Source organism: Camelina sativa, chromosome 5 (assembly GCF_030686135.1).
Source record: "Camelina sativa cultivar CO46 ecotype springtype chromosome 5, ASM3068613v1".
In the NCBI taxonomy this organism is placed as follows: domain Eukaryota; kingdom Viridiplantae; phylum Streptophyta; class Magnoliopsida; order Brassicales; family Brassicaceae; genus Camelina; species Camelina sativa.
In genome coordinates, this window is record NC_141884.1 from 17,200,586 (window position 1) to 17,220,063 (window position 19,478).

General features: G+C 44.7%; 1 non-coding gene across 1 annotated transcript; it reads right to left on the reverse strand.

Annotated features, from left to right (window-relative positions):
• Positions 1-12,307: 12,307 nt before the first annotated feature.
• Positions 12,308-12,415, reverse strand: LOC147943862 (small nucleolar RNA R71). The gene has a single exon (XR_015558720.1). It is a non-coding gene; the product is annotated as a small nucleolar RNA R71 (small nucleolar RNA).
• Between the last annotated feature and the right edge of the window lie 7,063 nt (positions 12,416-19,478).

A 19,478-nucleotide genomic window follows, 5' to 3' on the forward strand; every position in this document is an offset into this window, starting at 1 on the left:
CGTTTTGGGTTAGGAAAACCCTTAACTTGATTTTTTGTCTCATTAGTCGTGTTTAGCCGAGAAAACAAAAGAGAGAAAAAGTTCCCTAAATGTTCTTGAGTGTTCTTGGTGATTTCTGGTGATTAGAGGCGTTTCCTATTGAGATCTGTAGTTGAGGTCGTTGTAGGAGCTTCCTAGGAGCGTGTCTTTCTTGTTTAAGGTTCAGAAACTTCTTGGCAAAGGTAAATGCATGACCATGGCTTTTCTAAGCTGGAGATTTCTCTAATCTGCTTGTTATGTGTTGTGTGTCTTGTTAGATTGTTATTTGGGACGTTAGGAAGCTTTCTTGTGGCTTGGGATCGAGTTTTGTGGTTGTAGGAACGAAGATCCGGCAAGAAGCTTCGGGGAATAGCGATGCTCGACATGTGCATCCGTCGATGCAAATGCGAGGATGGCGCGTAAAACCTAAGGTTTTCGTGCTATGTCGAGCATGCGTCGGTTGATGCAAGTGTAGCTTGTATCGGTCGATATGCAATCTTGCGTCGGTCGATGCAACCCCTTTTGGTGTCGGTCGATGCAACCCCTTTTGGTGTCGGTCGATGCAACCCCTTTTGGTGTCGGTCGATGCTTGCTTGGTGTCAGTCGATGCAGAGTCCTGGTTTGTTATTGTTGATTGTTGATTGTTGTTTGATTGCTTAGAGATGTCTCTATTGCTTATGTGTATAGCCCAGTAGATGGGAGGATTGCTTTACTGAGTGTTTATAAAATACTCATGCATTGCAATTTGTGTTTGTGGTGCATGTAAAGGCAAAGTGTGATTGTAGAATCAAGGCAATGAAGAGGAGGATGTTCTAGGGACTCAACTGGATGTTATCTGGCTTGCTAGGTTGCTAGAGTTGAGTCATTAGAATGTGATTTAGGTTGTTGGTTCTATGATTCATGTTGTTTGGAATATTAGTTTATGGTTTTGGAATTAATATTGTTATATGATATTGGTTATTGGTTATTTATTGATATTTTTATTTCCTCTGTTGGTTGTGTGTGTGGTTAGGGCTAGTAGGTATGGGACCACTAGCTTAGATTATGATTATTATTATTATTATTATTATTATTATTATTATTATTATTATTATTATTATTATTATTATTATTATTATTATTATTATTATTATTATGATTATTATTATTATTTATGATTATAATTATAATTATAATTATTATTATTATTATTATTATCATTATTATTATTATTATTATTATTTATTTAAGAAAAAAAAACGGGTCGGGTCTTTTCAGTTTGGTATCAGAGCCCTTACGGTTCTAGGTTTGGGTTCACTAGGCTTTGTGTTGTAGATGTTTGGGATTTTCATGCTTTGATTTATTATGTGAGCTAGTCAATTGTGTGTGGCATGGAGTTCTAGAACATCCTCTTCGAGACTACTATTTGATTCCACGGTGAGTTTATGTTTTTGTGCTATAATATAAATTGTTTGCTTAGTCTTCTGTTCATGGTAGTGCAGATGGCTAGAGATGGTGATATTGCTGGTCGTGGACGCGGACGTGGTCATGGACACAGACGTGGTCGTGGTAGGGGGCAGAGGCCCAACAGTGAGTGAGACTGCGGAAGTGTGTGACAGCTGAGGGTGTTGGCGAGTCGTAGGGTGTCCAGGAGGATTCCATGAGTGTGGCCAGAGGAGGCGGTGTTGATGCTCCAGTGGCCAGTGATGCTAGGGTCCCGAGTTTGGGAGTCCCAGCGGGTGGAGTCCCTGGTGTGGATTTTGCGGCTTTGCTAATACAGTTGTTGGAGCGGTTGCCAGCAGTGGTACCGGCTCAGGCTCAGGTAGTTCCACCAGTGGTGGCGGAGGAGCGGCAGCCAGTGGCTGCGGATGAAGGAGCACATGGACGTTATTTGTTCATGCTCAAGGAGATGAAGAGCATCGAGAATGTGTGGTTTTCGGGTGGTACAGATCCTACTGCTGCAGATGCGTGGAGGAAGAGTGTGGAACATAGCTTCCAGACTCTGAGATGTCCTGAGGAGTTTTGGGTGGACATAGGGGTCCACCACTTGATTGGTGATGCTCAAGTGTGGTGAAGATCAATGGCTGCTAGGAGAGTGCAGAGGGAGATGACTTAGGCTGACTTCGTGGGGGAGTTCAACTACAAGTACTTTCGAGAGAGGCAATGGACCGGTTGGAGGTGCAGTTTCTTCAGTTATCTCAGGGAACGCGGTCAGTGCGGGAGCTGGACTTGGAGTTCAGTCAACTTCTATCTTATGGGAGTCGGGCTATGGAGTCTGAGGAGGCTCAGATCAGGAGGTTTTTGAGGGCCCTACGTGATGATTTGAGGGTTTATTGTAGAGGGCAGAGCTATGCTACGCGTGCATAGCTGGTTAAGACTGCTTCAAAGATCGAGGAGGACATCCAGGCACATACAGTGGCGGTTAGTCCAGCAGTTCAGCCTAGTAAGGCTCAGAATCATGAAGGTTCAAGCAGGGGCGGCAAGCTTGCGCAGGGAACCAAGAGGAAGTGGGAGGCTATGCAGAGGACGAGTGGTGCGAGTTGCTTTGGGTGTGGGAGCAAGGATCACAAGGTTGCTAGCTGTACTAAGAGGAGTGCTCCAACGGCAGCGGCTCGTGTATGCTATCATTGTAGGGAGCCAGGGCACATCAGCCCCTTATGTTCCAAGTTGCAGCCAGTGGCGGTGGCAGCGTTGCAGCAGGTGCAGCCGGGAGGGCAGCATATGGCATGGATTGAGCAGGCGCCACAGGTGTACACGACTGCAGAGACTGGTGGAACCAGTGCCGGGGCGATCACATGTATAATTTATGGTACTTAAACTTTATGAATTTCAGTAGGTTCAGATTTTATGTTTTTCCTGTGATAAAGTGTTAGGTTCTCAACACATGAGGTTTGTGTAGGGACCTTGTTGTTGGGCGGGTTTAAGTCCCACGTTATGTTTGATTCTGAAGCATCTCATAGCTTCATTACTCCGGAGTGTGTAGAGAGCGCGGGAATCAGAGGGGATCCCGGAGAACGTACAGGAGTTGTTAGAGTTGCGGGAGGCAAGTTCCTGAGAGTTATTGGACGGGTTAGAGGAGTTAAATATTCAGATCGCATGAGAGTCGTAGCCAGCGGATTTGCTAATCAGTCCAGTGGAGTTGTATGATGTTATTCTCGGGATGGATTGGTTGCATCGGCATATGGTGCATTTGGATTGCCATCGGGGTAGAGTTGAGTTAGAGCATCCAGGAGGGAAGTTGGGGTTTCAGGGTATTATACCGACTTCAGGGAGTCTCGTGATCACAGCTATTCAGGTTGGGAAGATGATCGAGAAGGGCCGTGAGGCTTATTTGGTTACTATATCAATGCCAGAGTCAGTAGGGAAGTCTACGGTTAGCGGTATTCAGGGTTCTGAGGAGTTTTAGGATGTGTTTAAGTCATTGCAGGGATTACCACCATCTCGGTATAATCTTTTAACTATTGAACTAGAACCGGGGACGACGCCGTTATCCAAGGCTCCTTACAGAATGGCTCCAGCAGAGATGGCAGAGTTGAAGAAGCAGTTAGAGGATTTGTTGAGTAAGGGATTCATCTGTCCTAGTGTATCACCGTGGAGAGCGCCGGTGTTATTTGTGAAGAAGAAGGATGGTAGTTTTCGGATATGTATTGATTATCTGGGTTTGAACTGGGTCACTGTGAAGAACAAGTACCGTCTTCCCAGGATCGATGAGTTGTTGGATCAGTTGTGGGGTGCTACTTGGTTTTCCAAGGTAGATCTGGCGTCAGATTATCATCAGATACCGACAGATGAGGCAGATGTGAGGAAGACGGTTTTTAGAACGAGGTATGGGCATTATGAGTTTGTGGTGAGATTGATGAACAGTGTGTTTCAGGAGTTTCTAGACGTGTCTGTCATCATTTTCATCGATGACATCCTGGTATATTCTAAGAGTCCCGAGGAGCATGCAGTGCATTTGAGGGCCATTCTGGAGAAGCTGCGGGAGCATAAGTTGTTTGCTAAGTTGAGCAAGTGCAGTTTTTGGCAGCGTGAGATGGGTTTTCTGGGTCACATTGTTTCTGAAGAGGGGGTTTATGTAGATCCGGAGAAGATTCAGGCTTTCATGGATTGGCCTAGACCGTAGAATGCCACATAGATCAGGAGTTTCCTTGGTTTGGTAGGTTACTACAGGAGGTTTGTACAGGGTTTTGCAAGTAGGGCACACCCTATGACTAAGTTGACATGGAAGGATGTTCTTTTTGTTTGGTCAAAGGAGTGTGAGGAGGGCTTTGCAAGTCTTAAGGAGATGTTGACTACTATGCCAGTTTTGGCATTGCCTGAGCAGGGAGAACCCTATGTGGTTTAGACTGATGCATCTAGAGTTGGTTTGGGGTGTGTGCTGTTGCTGCATGGGAAGGTGATTGCCTATGCTTCGCGGCAGTTATGGAAGCATGAGGGCAAATATCCTGCTCATGATTTGGAGATGGTTGCTGTAGTTTTTGCCCTAACGATTTGGAGATTTTATCTTTATGGTGCAAAGGTGTAGGTGTTTACAGATCATAAGAGCATGAAGTATATATTCACTCAGCCTGAGCTCAATTTGAGACAGAGGCGGTGGATGGAGCTTGTGGCAGATTATGATTTGGAGATAGCTTATCACCCTGGTAAGGCTAACTTGGTTGCAGATGCTCTGAGTCGGAAGAGGGTAGCTTTGGCTCAGGAGCAGGAGATGGAGTCTCTGGTGGGAGAGATTAGTGCTTTGAGGTTGTGTGTCGTTTCACAGGAACCGTTGGGTTTGGAGGCAGTTGATAGAGCAGATCTTCTGAGTAGGATGCGGTTGGCTCAGGAGAAGTATTTGGGGCTGGTGAATGCCTCAAAGGACGTGGATTCAGAGTATCAGGTCTCAGATAATGGTACTATCTTGGTGCATGGTCGGATTTGTGTGCCCAAGGATGAGGAGTTGAGGCAGAAGATCCTGGGAGAGGCTCATGCGAGCAAGTTTTCTATTCATCCAGGAGCGACTAAGTTGTACCGTGATCTCAAGAGGTACTATCACTAGGTCGGGATGAAGAAGGATGTAGCTAGTTGGGTTGCAAGATGTGATGTGTGTCAGCTAGGTGCGATGTGTGTCAGCTAGTGAAGGCTGAGCATCAGGTTCCTGGCGGGTTACTGAAGAGTCTACCCATTTCTGAGTGGAAGTGGATATGATCACGATGGATTTTGTGGTAGGATTGCCTGTGTCTCGGACTTTTGATGTTATCTGGGTCATTGTGGACTGGTTGACTAAGTCAGCACATTTTCTGACCATTAAGAAGACTGATGGAGCAGCGGTCTTGGCTAAGAAGTATGTGAAGAAGATAGTCAAGTTATATGGGGTGCTAGCGAGCATTGTGTCTGATAGGGATTCTAAGTTCACTTCAGTGTTCTGGAAGGCATTTCAGGCACAGATGGGCACTAAGGTGCATATGAGTACAGGTTATCATCCCCAGATAGATGAACAGTTAGAGAGGACCATCCAAATGCTGGATGATTTGCTGAGGATGTGTGTGTTGGATTGGGGTGGCCATTGGGCAGATCACCTGAACCTAGTATAGTTTGATTACAACAATAGCTATCAGGCGAGTATTAAGATGGCTCCTTATGAGGCTTTGTATGGGAGGTCATGTTGTACACCGTTATGCTGGACAAAAGTGGGGGAGAGGAGCATGTTTGGTTCTATTTTTGTTCAGGAGACCTCCGAAAAGATTCAGGCTCTCAAGCTGAACATAAAAGAGACTTAGGATAGGCAGAGGAGTTATGCTGATAGGAGGAGGAGAGATCTTGAGTTTCAGGTAGGAGACAGAGGGTACCTCAAGATGGCTATGTTGCGGGGTCCGAATAGGTCATTGTCAGAGACTAAGTTTAGTCCAAGGTTTATGGGTCCACTCAGAGTGATTGAGCGGGTGGGACCGGTAGCATATAGGCTGGAGTTGCCTGAGGTTATGTGTGCGTTCCACAAGGTTTTCCATATTTCTATGTTGCGGAAGTGTCTACGTGAGGATGATCAGCTGTTGGCTAAGATTCCTGAGGATCTACAGCCTAACATGACTTTGGAGGCGAGACCAATGAGGATTATCGGGAGGAGGATCAATGAACTTCGGAAGAAGAAGATTCCTTTGATGAGAGTCCTTTGGGACTGTGATGGTGTGGAGTAGCTGACTTGGGAGCCTGAGGCGAGGATGAAGGCAAGTTTTAAGAAGTGATATGAGAAGCGAGCCGCGACTTGAGCTTGTCTATCCTGGGCCCATATGTAATCCGTGGCTGGAGTATTCCAACCCATCTCTCTTGTTTACTTGGTCGCTTAGGGGTGGTTGGTTATATGACTAAGTAACAAGATGAGGTGGTTCTCGGGGTACAGAGTTTTCGTGAAGCAGGGTTTTTGAGGAAAGTTTCCTGAAATAGGCCTTTGTGGCAGGCTGTTTAGCCAATGTGCCTGTTGAGGCGATCCTTCAGGATGTATGGTCTTTGTGACGGTCCTTTGGGACAGGTGGCCTTGGTGGTGGTCATGTTGAGGAAATTTGTTTGGCCTTGGTGGCGGTCCTGTTGAGGACATTTGTTAGGCCTTTGTGGCGGTCCTGTTTAGGACATTTGTTAGGCCTTGGTGGCGGTCCTGTTTAGGACATTTGTTAGGCCTTGGTGGCGGTCCTGTTTAGGACATTTTTTTGGCCCTCGTGGAATGTATATGATCCTTGGGTGGTCATGAGGTATTCCAGTGAGGGGATATGTGGTTGTTATGACATTGTGATGTTTACGCGAGCCACGGGAAGGAAACCTGGATAGGGATAGGACTCAGACGTGTTCAGAATTGTTTGCTCGCGACTCTTGGGGGACTTTGGTTCTCCTAGTACTACCATATTCTGAGACTTTGTGGCTTGAGAGTATGGTTGGTATATCGACTTCGGATGACGATCCGGGGGCGCGCTGTAGGGTGGCAACCTAAGAGACGAATATTGGACTTCCTTATATAAATGGCATGCGGGCTTAGGCCCGATGAGGAGCCAACATTATGGAATGCAGACTTAGGTCTGATGAGGAGCCAATAAAAATTCAAGGTTGAGACCTATGAATTAAGGAAAGTCCAAAAGTCGAGAGCAAATAATGCCTGGAACGTGGGTCTATCGCCTAGAGGTGACCTTCCGTAGATCGGTAGAAGTGGTGCGGGCCGTGGAGACGGTAGCACGGGAGTCCTTGGCTGATGGTTGTTCGAGATTCGAGGATGAATCTAGGTTTGTGGGGGAGAATTGTAACATCCACGAATCGAATCCTGGTTTAGGGATTGCATCGGTCGATGCAAGGTTGGTTTTATGCGGACGAGTTAAGTTAAATGCTGCATTTTGGGTTAGGAAAACCCTTTACTCGAGTTTTTGGCTCTTGAGTGTTCTTGGTGATTTTTGGTGATTGGAGGCGTTTCCTGTAGAGATATGTAGCTGAGGTCGTTGTAGAAGCTTCCTAGGAGCGTGTTCTTGCTTATTTAAGGTTCAGAAACTTCTTGGCAAAGGTAAGTGCATGACCATGGCTTATCTAAGCTGGAGATTTCTCTAATCTGTTTGTTATGTGTTGTGTGGCTTCTTAGATTGTTATTTGGGACGTTAGGAAGCTTTCTTGTGGCTTGGGATCGAGTTTTGTGGTTGTAGGAACGAAGATCCGGCAAGAAGCTTCGGGGAATAGCGATGCTCGACATGTGCATCCGTCGGTGCAAATGCGAGGATGGCGCGTAAAACCTATGGTTTTCGTGCTATATCGAGCATGCGTCGGTCGATGCAGTTGGAGTATCGGTCGATGCAATGTAGCTTGTATCGGTCGATGCAATCTTGCATCGGTCGATGCAACCCCTTTTGGTGTCGGTCGATGCCTGCTTGGTGTCGGTCAATGCAGAGTCCTGGTTTGTTATTGTTGATTGTTGTTTGATGGTTAGAGATGTCTCTATTGCTTATGTGTATAACCCATTAGATGGGAGAATTGCCTTATTGAGTGTTTGTGGTGCAGGTAAAGGCAAAGTGTGATCGTGGAATCAAGGCAATGAAGAGGAGGATGTTCTAGGGACTCGATTGGATGTTGTCTGGCTTGCTAGGTTGCTAGAGTTGAGTCATTAGAATGTGATTTAGGTTGCTGGTTCTATGATTCATGTTGATTGGAATATTAGTTTATGGTTTTGGAATTAATACTGTTATATGATATTGGTTATTGGTTATTTATTGATATTCTTATTTCCGCTGTTGGTTGTGTGTAATTAGGACTAGTGGGTATGGGACCACTAGCTTAGATTATTATTATTATTATTATTTATTAAAAAAAAAAACGGGTCGGGTCTTTCACTGGGGCTCTGATGCGTTTTCGGGGAGGAGGAGAGTAGCCTCTTTCCAGGCCTTTCCCTTTTTGGAGGGATGAGTAACAGTTGGTCATTGTGGGTTTGCAGGTTCAGGCTTAAAGGTAGTACAACTTGGGAGGATACGGGTTTTCAGGCGATTTAACCGGTTGAAGGAGGGATTCAAGGGGTTAACAAAGGTGAACAAGGCTTAAACAAGAAAGTTGAGAGATTACCAGCGTGCTTCCTTGTTGACTAGAAAGACAGAGTTTAGCGGCAAGGCGAGAGGTTGGACGTTGATTGGAGAGTTTGACGGACTAGTGGGTTTTGACATTCCTACCAACGGTCTGATGGATATTGCTTCTTTTAGGAAAAGGAGGTTGGTGAGATCTAGTTCATGGGACACTCAATGCTTCTTTTGATTTTCCGCAAAATTCGTGCCTGGGAGAAAAAGTCAGCTTGAAACGTTGAAGGTGCTTATCAGATTGGCCGGTTAGAACAGGTTTTTTAGAGGCGTGATTGGTTGGTGGTTGGTTGGTTGATTTATTTCTTCTATATATATGGCATAATTTTGTATCGTAAGATTGATAATATCTTCTCTGTTTTATTAACCTTTTGTGCTATATAATCTTCAAGTGATCATAATGAAATATATATTCTGTAAACTCTGAGATGAATTTCGTTCCAAGAGCTCAGATGTGTAATAGTGTAAAGAAACTCTCAAAAGTAGTACATATATATTCAATATTAGTACGTACGTAAAACAAACCGACTAACACTATAAGTCATACAGGACAGAATTTCAACTCAATCATCACGACACGGAGAAGAACAATCCAATTTATGGTGGATTCTTCTGATGGAATTTTTTTGGTAATTTTTTAAAAACTTTGATTTTCTTCTGTCTACAAATAGTTTAAATTCTGTTTGCTTAATTCAATAATAATATAATATTTGTGTCTAATAATTTTTTCCTTTTAAAATACATAGAAAGAAGAAAGAATTTTAATTATAATTATGTTAATTTTAAAACAAAAATAATATAACGTTTGTGACTAATATTCTTCTTCTTCTTAAATTGATAGAAAGAAGAAGGAAAGAATATTAATTGGATTCATGACTTAATCTCTCATATGCTTATCAAGAAAAAGGAAGATCAAGGAAGCTTAGGAAGAGTTTTCTAACAACTTACAAGTATTGTTTATTAGAAATTGTTTTAGAAGGATAGATAATTGATATGTCTATATTTTGTCTCTCCGTAGCATATATTTATCATGCTTTTAGCTAGGATAACTCATTGTTTTGCTTCATTTTCTAGTCTTTTCTATACAATTTGCATGTCTAGGTAGTTATTGCATCATCCTTGCATACATTGTGCATTTCGGAGTATTTCAGGTATCTAGGAGACGTCGAGAACACATCGCTTGACCCATCCACTGCACAACATTCCTGGAACCGTCTCTCGAGCCAATCTCACAACACTCCTGGAACCGTCTCTCGAGCCAATCTCACAACACTCCCAGAACCGTCTCTCAAGCCAATCTCACAACACTCCTAGAACCTTCTCTCGAGCCAATCTCACAACCCCGATCGAGCCCCTCTCTCGAGCCAGTCCCATCCGCTCGATCGAGCCATCCGTTCGAGCCGTTCCACTCGAGTGGGATTTAGCTTTCAACGTCCTTCATCAAAGTTGTAGGGAATTGAGTTATCTTTCCAACACCGTTTAGTTCAAGCCAATCGGAGGTGTGATTCAAGAGTTATCATCGTTTTAGTGGATGCGTATACACCATGCTCGAGCCACTCTCACTCGCCACACAATCCAGCCATCTGTCCGAGCCACTCTCACTCGCCACGCACCCCATCATCCGTCTAAGCCATGCTCCCCAGTATCCGTCCGTGCCATGCTCCCCAGCGTCTGTCCAAGCCATGCTCCCCAGCGTCCGTCCGAGCCATGCTCCCCAGCATCCGTCCAAGCCATGCTCCCCAGCATTCGTCCAAGCCATGCTCCCCAGCATCCGTCCGAGCCATGCTCCCTAGCATCTGTCCGAGCCATGCTCCCCAACATCCGTCCGAGCCATGCTCTCCAGCGTCCGTCCGAGCCATGCTCCCCAACGTCCATCCGAGCCATGCTTCCCAGCGTCCGTCCGAGCCATGATGATATTGCATTATATTCTACGTGCACAGACTCAATCGCACATGTCAGGAAGAAAGACATTTGGTTTCACACGCTTCAGGAGATTACCGAACCGACGCTTTACCTTATCGTTTTAAGTTTTAGGGCTTTCCATGTTGGACTACTATATATACATTTTGTTAAGTCTTTGCTGAGACATCTTATCTTTTATCTCTTATTGTTTTCTTTCCCAGAAAGGTTTCAACCTAGCCACAAAATACGTTCTGAGACTTGTTTCCGATATCCTTGAGATTTATTCAGATTTTGCATTTGATTCCTTCTACAAAGTTGTTCATCTTATTTTTATCTACCTAATAATGTTTGTTTCAATGTTTTATGTGTTTGCATCCTTGATGATGATTTTCGGATCTGAGTAGTGTGGTAGTTCTTGAGGATGGGATAGATTAGGTGAAGGATCTTAGGATGTAGAGTGTTTAAGCCTTGATTGTATGATTCCCTTCTGGACTAGAGTTGGAAATACTAGTTTCTCTCTGATCAATTGGAACTAGGTTTTAGACATTTCCGCACCCAAAAGGTGTTTGATGAAATGTCTGACCAACTAGTGCCAGAGACTTACGTTCCTAGCCTAAGAGATTAGTTTTCTAGGATGTTTGTTGACGTGAATGAACTTGTTTTTCATACCATGCTTGATCATGTTTCTCTAGTGAGAGCTAGGTTTTGAAGTGGTTGAGTTTGAGTAGCTTTTGTCAAGAGATTGAATTAGCTAAGAAGTGATGTTCATTGTTGTGGGATGGTTTGCTTGTGGCATGTTAAACACTCAATAGACTAGGGTACTCCACCAACATCAATTACTCCCATCCTTAGGACTTCTTTCTTTCTAATTTTTATTACAAACCTGAGACTGTTTCGTTTCTTGCTTTTTAGTTCATGCTTAGACTCGTCTCCGTTTTCATTCATTTTAGTTTCTCATCATGCATTCTCGTTTCTAGTTCTGTGACTCATTTCTGTTTTGTATTGTCATCATTCTAGGACTGTTAGACAAACACTCTCTTTGAATTGGCTTGACTTGTGATTTCTTGATTGCATCTCAATTGTTAGTAAAGTTTCCCAACTGGATTGACACCTTAAGTATTACAACTGCATAAGGTTAATTGAACCTGCTAGGACATACAAAATCCTAGTATCAATTTGGCGCCGTTGCCATTTGGGATTCATTTTGCTACATTTAAGATTTCAAGTTTTGCAAGATCAAGTTCTATTACACTTATCATTCTGAGTACTGACTTGTTTTGGTTGTTTGCTTGTTTGTTTTGCATCTCAGGAACCTGTTGATTGCAACGTTGCATGCTCACCAGATCAAGAGGACATCAGAACCTCCTTCCTGCTATCGACGACATCAATCGGTTACAAAGACCACGACAAGCTCGACAACTCACTGATCATCCCGCACTAGTCACTATGGAACAACATAATGAACCAAATCCGAGACTGCGAAACATTGGTGCTAGGGATGCACCGAATACTCATACTCAGCGTGCTGGAATCGTCCCTCCCGCCGTACAGAACAACAACTTCGAAATCAAAAGTGGTCTGATCTCCATGATCCAAGGAAACAAGTTTCACAGGTTGCCTATGGAGGATCCACTCGACCACTTGGACGAGTTCGACCGTTTGTGCAGTCTCACCAAGATCAACGGCGTAAGTGAGGATGGTTACAAGTTGCGCCTCTTCCCATTCTCCCTGGGAGACAAAGCTCATCAATGGGAGGAAAACCTTCCCAAGGGATCAATCACCACCTGGGATGGTTGCAAGAAAGCATTCTTGGCCAAGTTCTTCTCCAACTCCAGAACATCACGTTTTAGGAATGAGATTTTTAGCTTTACTCAGAAGAACTCAGAATCATTCTGTGAAGCATGGGAGCGTTTCAAGGGTTACCACAGCCAGTGTCCACACCATGGTTTCAGCAACGAGTCACTGCTGAGCACTCTCTACCGTGGTGTACTACCAAAGATACGTATGCTGCTTGACACTGCTTCTAACGGTAACTTCCTGAACAAAGACATTGATGAAGGATGGCAACTGGTTGAGAATCTCGCCCAGTCTGACGGTAACTACAATGAAGACTACGACCACACAGTTAGAGGTGACTATGGGTCTGAGGGGAAGTACAAGAGGGACCTTAAGAATGTCAATGACAAGCTTGACGACCTCTTGCTAAGTCAGCAGCATACGGTCCATTTCGTATCTTAGGATGACCCTTTTCAAGTTCAGGATGGGAAGGGTGAGCAGTCTGAAGCAATCAACTACGTCTAGAATCAAGGTGGATACAACAAGGGTTATAACCCCTACAAGACAAACCCCAATTTGTCTTACCAGAGCACCAATGTTGCAAATCCACATGATCAGGTGTACCCCTTCTCAGCAGCAACAACAAGGTCCGCAAAAACCTTTTGTTCCTTACAATCTAAGATTCGTGCCTAAGCAACAGTTCCAGCAAGGTTCTCACGCTCCTTCCGGACCACCACCAGGATTTTCACCTCAACAAGTTCAACCTACTCAAGCTCCAGATCAAGAAATGAAGCACATGCTGTAACAACTTCTTCAAGGTCAAGCTAGTGGTTCTATGGATACTGCTAAGAAGTTTGCTGAACTTAGTCAGCGGATGGAATGTTCTTACAATGATCTGAATGTCAAGTTTGAAGCTCTTAACTCCAAGATGAAGTATATGGAAGGCAAGACTGTTTCTACTTCTACCCCAACAACTGGCTAACTACCTGGAAAAGTAGTTCAAAACCCCAAGGACTATGCTACTATCCATGCCATCACCACCCAAGCTGTAGATGTACGGCTCACTGAGGACATTGAGAGTTTAGATGGGCAGGATTTTCTTCAATATGAAGTTCAGATAAAGGATCCACCATACAAGCCACCTCTACCATTTCCAGTGAGGTTTAAGAAGCAGCTTACTAAGAAGTATAAAACTCTGTTCAAAAACCAAGTCAAGGAGATTGAACATAGGATGCCTTTGCTTGATGCATTTGCACTTGTGCCTCAATATCAAAAGTTTTTAACTGATTTGGTAACATAAAGGACCAAAGAGAAGGAGGAGATAGCTAAAGGAGCTCAAGCTAAGGCTCTGGAAGATGAGAGGGTAGTGCATGACATAGGTGGGGTTATTCATGAATGCAAAACTGTTATTCAGAAGATGATTATCCCAAAGAAGCTAGATGACCCTAGTTCTTTCACCTTGCCTTGTTCTCTAGGTCCGTTGGCCTTCAAAAAGTGCCTATGTGACCTTGGTGCTTCAGTAAGCCTCATGCCACTATTTGTAGCTCATAGGCTAGGATTTAATGAATACAAGTCATGCAACCTCCGCTTAATATTGGCTGATAGGACTACTATATTGCCTCATGGTCTACTAGAGAACTTACCCATCAAAATTGGACAAGCTGAGATTCCTACTGACTTTGTGGTGCTGGGAATGAATGAAGAGCCTAAAGATCCACTAGTCCTGGGAAGACCTTTCTTAGCTACAGCTGGAGCAGTTATTGATGTCAAGAAATGGATGATTGATCTCAATCTGGGTAAAAACTTCAAGATGAAGTTTGACATCAAGGATTCTAATAAGAAACCAACTATTGATGGGCAGACCTTCGTGATTGAAGAGAAAGATCATAGAGCTTGGTTTGACATCTTTGAGAGTGTGAATGAGGCAGAAACTAAGGTTTTGGTAACCATAGAGAAAACTCAAAGTGTCCCTCGACCATTCTCCAAGTCGAGTGCAGTCGTTACCCTCCCTAAGTGTCAAGATCTGCTTCCTAAACCTCACCAACTGCAAGAGTCAAGTCCTCCCGCGCTTGACAGTTTGTATGAACTCCAAAATACTCATATTTTAAGGGATTCAGTGAAAGAGTTAACAGCTATGGTGAAGGAGATGAGTGGGTAAATTAAGAAGCTCCAAGGTACAATGAGAAGTTCTCCTCCAAGGAAATTAAGGAAGAGGTTTGGGATAATGAAGAAGAGCAGTTCATTTGTTGTTGAACCTGGGCAAAATGTTAAAGAGTATCTGGCTAGACAAGACATTCTAAAGGGGTCTCTGAAGCCTCTCTATGAACCTCCCAAAGCATAAGGATTATGCAAAGTCAAGCTCAGAGACTTTAAACAAACTCACTTGGGAGGAAGTCCCAAAGGTATCACCATAAATATTTTTTAGGATCCTTGTGTTTTTGATTTTTGTTTTTAGTTTTTTGGTGTTCAGGAATCTGCAGAAGGGAGTATGGGCAACAAAAAAAAAAGGTGAAAGTATAAGTCAAAAGAAGGCGCTGCGACGCAACCTAGAGAGTTCAACCACCACCGTGCGTTCTCAACCATCATTGACTCGAGCAAGATCCAACCAACGGCGTGGAATCAGACTCAACCCATCCTGAGAGGTTCATCACTCTGCACTCGTTCGAGCCACGCCTCCGCTGTCACACTCGAGCCAATCTCACTCCGTACACGCTCCAATTACCACACTCGAGCCACTCAAACCAACACCCGATCGAGCCCCTCTCTCGAGCCACACACGAAGTCTCCATCGAGCCAACTCGTCAGAGAACACTCTCTCTGGTTCTCTCCCCAACACGTCAATCTTCATATGTGCCACGGGAGCGTCAGACTTCACCCGCTCCTTCACGCCACTCGTCACATGAGTCCAGGAAGAGAAGGAGACAAGGTTTGCGTGGTTCCAGAGCCTCCTCAAGTCGTCGGTCAGAGCGTCGTTTTGCAGCTCGAGATGAGCATGAGGTTGAGGTTGAGCAGCGAGTTGAAGCTCATGGTGATTATCAACCTACGGAGGTTGTTGTATTGGTATCGGACCATGGTGAGTCCAGAGTCGATGACATGCAGTGTGACGAGCAGCCAAACATGTACCAGAATACGCAAGTGGTTGAGCAGCACGTTGACCAACCAGCTGAGGTCACTCCCGCGGATCCCGAACAAGGCAAAGGACATAGTCAGTTTCACACTCCTCCTTGGGCGAGCACAGACTCCTTCTTCTACTACTGAGGTACGCCTACCTTCCCTTTGTCTATACCATTTCATTCATGCATTGTTTGTGTTGTGATTCTTAAATCCTTTTGCAAATTTTTCTTACACAGGAGACTGTGTAATTTAAGTTTGGGGGAGGGTTTGAGATGATGTATCTGATGTTGTGTTTTGTGATTCTTATTTCAAAATTTTGCATAATATCATGTTTGAGTTTGCATCCATCTACTTGCATAGAAAAACCAAAACATTTGACAAAAAAAAAAAATCGAAAATTTTTCACAAAAAACAGAGTGTTCATGTAGTTTGCACTTGCATATTAGGATTGAGTCTAGGTTTATTCATATAGGGTTGTTGGATTTAGCATAGGCGTTGATGATGATTGTAACCTTGTTAGCATGCTGGATTCAATAGGATAGGATCAAGGCCCTTGTTCTTAGTTCTTTGATGCTAGTTAATTGAACTTGAAATGTAAGACTGAACCAGATTTTGAATTCTCGAAATTGCATTCTAGTCTTGATTGAAGCATGTTTTGAATTGATATCATTCCCTATCTACCTAAACCTAATCCTGACTTGCAATTATCCTGTTATGCATTGAAGTTGAACTCATGGATACCATATACATACTTGGATTGTCTTTCACATTTTTACCACCCTTGTCAATCCAAGTAGCTGATTCTCATCTTTGGAACAGTTCCCTGCACCCTTAACCAACCCTTCTTTCAAGCCCATTGTATTCTTGAGTGTCAGGCCTTTTTCCGAGTTGAGCTTGTTAGAAAGTGTTAGGTTCAAACCGACAAGAGTAGGAAGGACTAGGTGAGAACCCGATTTTGGGCATTGGGTATTGATTTGTACAGAAATGTGAAATGTAAAAAGACAGTAAAGGGTAGAAAGTCTTTAGGAGTGGGATGTGTTTTCAAAGTTTACAAGTCTAGTAAAAGATTTGGGTTGAGCAAAATAATGAGTTGTTGGTTCTGGGCACAAAATGAAAAGATGAGACAAAGAAAATAAAGTAAAATGTTTAAGATGTCTAGAGTCCTTAGAAGAAAAGAAAAAGAACCTTACTGATAATAAGGATTTCCCAATCCGCTAGAATGGTAAGAAGTGAACTCCTCCTAAGACCAAGTCTAAAGTTTGAATGAATGGGTTTGAGATGAAGTTTCTGATGAAGGGTAGAGAAAGGACCAACTTCGGTTTGGAATGTTCTTTGGGTAGACAGGGCGCTGCTCTTGTATGTATCAGTTGGTTTCAACCTTTAGCCTTCTTTTAAGCTCAACTCCTTTTCGTGAGAGAACCTTGTTCTGTATTGATAAAACCACTTGAGAAGGAGACCATCTATGATGTGACCGGCGGACGCGATGCGGCTCGGATAGAACCGAACGTCTTCGGCCAAGTCGGACTAGAAGCAGTTTTCCTCGGACAAGGCTCGCTGACTCGAGTCTAGAGAGGAAACAAACGATGGAACCCGAGTTTGACGGTAAACAGACGAGCGGATCGGAAGATCCGGCCGTTGGTCTCGGCTTTGGTCGAGCGGCCTCGGTCGCGATGCGATACGGACAATGCGGAAGTCGGTTTCCGAAGTTTGAAGGTAAACTGCGGAAACGGCTCTCGGCAACGCGGATCTGGTTCTCGGTGATGCGGTAAGAATCCTCGGTGATGGGGTAAGAATTCTCGGTGATGCGATAGGGTTGCGGAAACGAAGAATGGGTTTACGAAATGAAGCGATAATGGAAGCAAACGAGATGGAGTGATGAATAGAGGTGAGAAACTCGACCTCGATTCACTAGGGAAGGTGGGGTCAAAACGGAAGTACAACGAATGGCAGGAACCGGACGTGATACGGTAGAGATGGACGCGAAGGTGGTTTGATGCGACGACACACGGGAAATGGCTCGGCCCGTGATACGGTCAACTAGTCGATGTCGAACCTGGTTCGAGATCGGCTAGGGTTTCTCGGTAGTCAAGTCCCGGACTTGGACTAAGGAGAGAGGTGAGACAAGAATAAGATTCTCTCTTGTGAAATTTAATTCAATACTTCAAGTCTGAGTTTTACAATGAGGGTTGAGGCCTTTATATAGGAAGGCTTACAAATGGGAGACTCTAAAACCCTAGAAACGTGGCCTTGATCTAAACCACACACTTGTCCTAAAGCAAAAGCAAAAGTAAAGTAAGGGCAATGACCAAACAACGGTCATAGAAAGATCTAGACGAAATTCAAAAGGAAGGGATAGGGTCGTCACGTCATTGGCTGGGACGTGATGAAATAATCTTCACTTCCTTGGCTCCTAAGTCTTTCTTTAGGTGTTTCAAGATCACGAGAAAAGAGGGAACGAAGTGGAGATGCACTAGAGTCACTGCCTCATTAAAACCTCTTTGGTAAACCCATTGGGACAAACCCAAAGTAGGAAAAAGAGTACAGCTCCTTCTAATGGCTTAGGGGTGTCTTCACACTAGTGTGATGGTGAAGACACGCGAATCAAGCTTCCCAAAGCAAGCCTCAAGGCTCTTCATTGGTGATGCTAGCCATGGGCCATTGGGGGGGGGGGTGAGCTTGGGTTGAAATGTCCTTGGTGACTTGTCTTGCTCCGCCTTGATGATCCTTGGGGGTTGAATGATGCCTCGTTGGTCGCCTACGCTAGCTCCTGGTCGCCAGTGCAGGTTGTCCGAGAGTTTGGGAGGCGTCCGAGTGGTGGCCGGGTAGTGTCCGAGGTTTGCGAGTGTTCTTGGCCGAAGGACCCATCCCGTGATCACATTATTCCCTCCCTCTTATAGAAGTTTTGTCCTCAAAACTGTGCTCATTACCTAGATCAAAAAGGAAAAACCCAAAAATCAGCAGCATCAAAAGTTCAACCACGGTTTAATTTTACCGGGATCAAAAGGAAACAGTAAGGCCTTAAGAGAAAAGGATAAGACTTCCCCGGTAAGGCCAGTGGCATTGAGCTCTGCGATCCCTTCATGAACCGTGGTTGGTTGTCGAAGCTCTCCAGGATGCCACACAAAGGTTTGATCCGCATCAATGTTGAACAAACACGTCGCCATAGGACCATGTGCGGTAAAGGTCTTGGCGCTAAGAGTGGAGAAGGATGGCTTGGTATAGGCGACTCCCAGCTGGAGCTTACTACTTGAAGTAGTCATGAATAATACCGAGTGAGAATATCCATCAATGGCCATCTCCTGTGGCCTAGCTTGCTTGAAACTCCCCATTACCGAGCAAACTCCGGGTAAGAAGTTGATCGCGCGGGAAGACACTTTATTGACTTCGCCTAATGCCTTGGTACGCGTATCGGGTGAGGACTCGCGCACAGTGCAATGATCCGAGCATTGCGTCTGAGTGTCGGCTCGGTTTTGATCGGGAACGGTAAGGAATTGATCGTGAACCGCCTGAGACCTCGAACTTGTACCTCCGAGTGTATGAACTTGTTGGTCTGGAGGCTCGGCTGGCTTCTCTACGATCCCTCCCAGGCCAATGACTCCCTTAGAACCGATTTGATGATCGAATTCTAGTCCTATGCTCAGCTCCGGGTCTGCTTGCGCCAATTGTGCGTCGGTCTTAATCACCTTATGCCTCGGCCTATCCTTTGTCATCTCATCTTGCTCCGGCCGATGATGAGCTCGCGGTTCCGGCGTTGGCGTCATCACAAAGGCCGCATGTTGCTGCCGCAATGACTCTCCTTGCGTGTAAGATGACTCGACTTGGTCCAACAGTTCTCCAAGGTGTCGGAGTTGAGCTTGAATACCGGTCAACTTGTCCGTGAAACTTGGTGCTCCGGGAGAATGCGTTGGTTTTCTTGCGGCTCGCTCTCTTGACTTGGTCCGTGATTCCACGTGGCTTGCCTTGGCATTGTCTTGACCACGACTTGACCTGGGACTCTGTGATGCGCGTGGTGACCAGCTCGGAAGACTTTGGTTCCGAGTGCGGTAGGCGCTTGTCTTTCTCGTCGATGCATACGGTGGCCAGGTCGGAAATCCATGGGTGCGACTCGGGTATTTCTCGGCT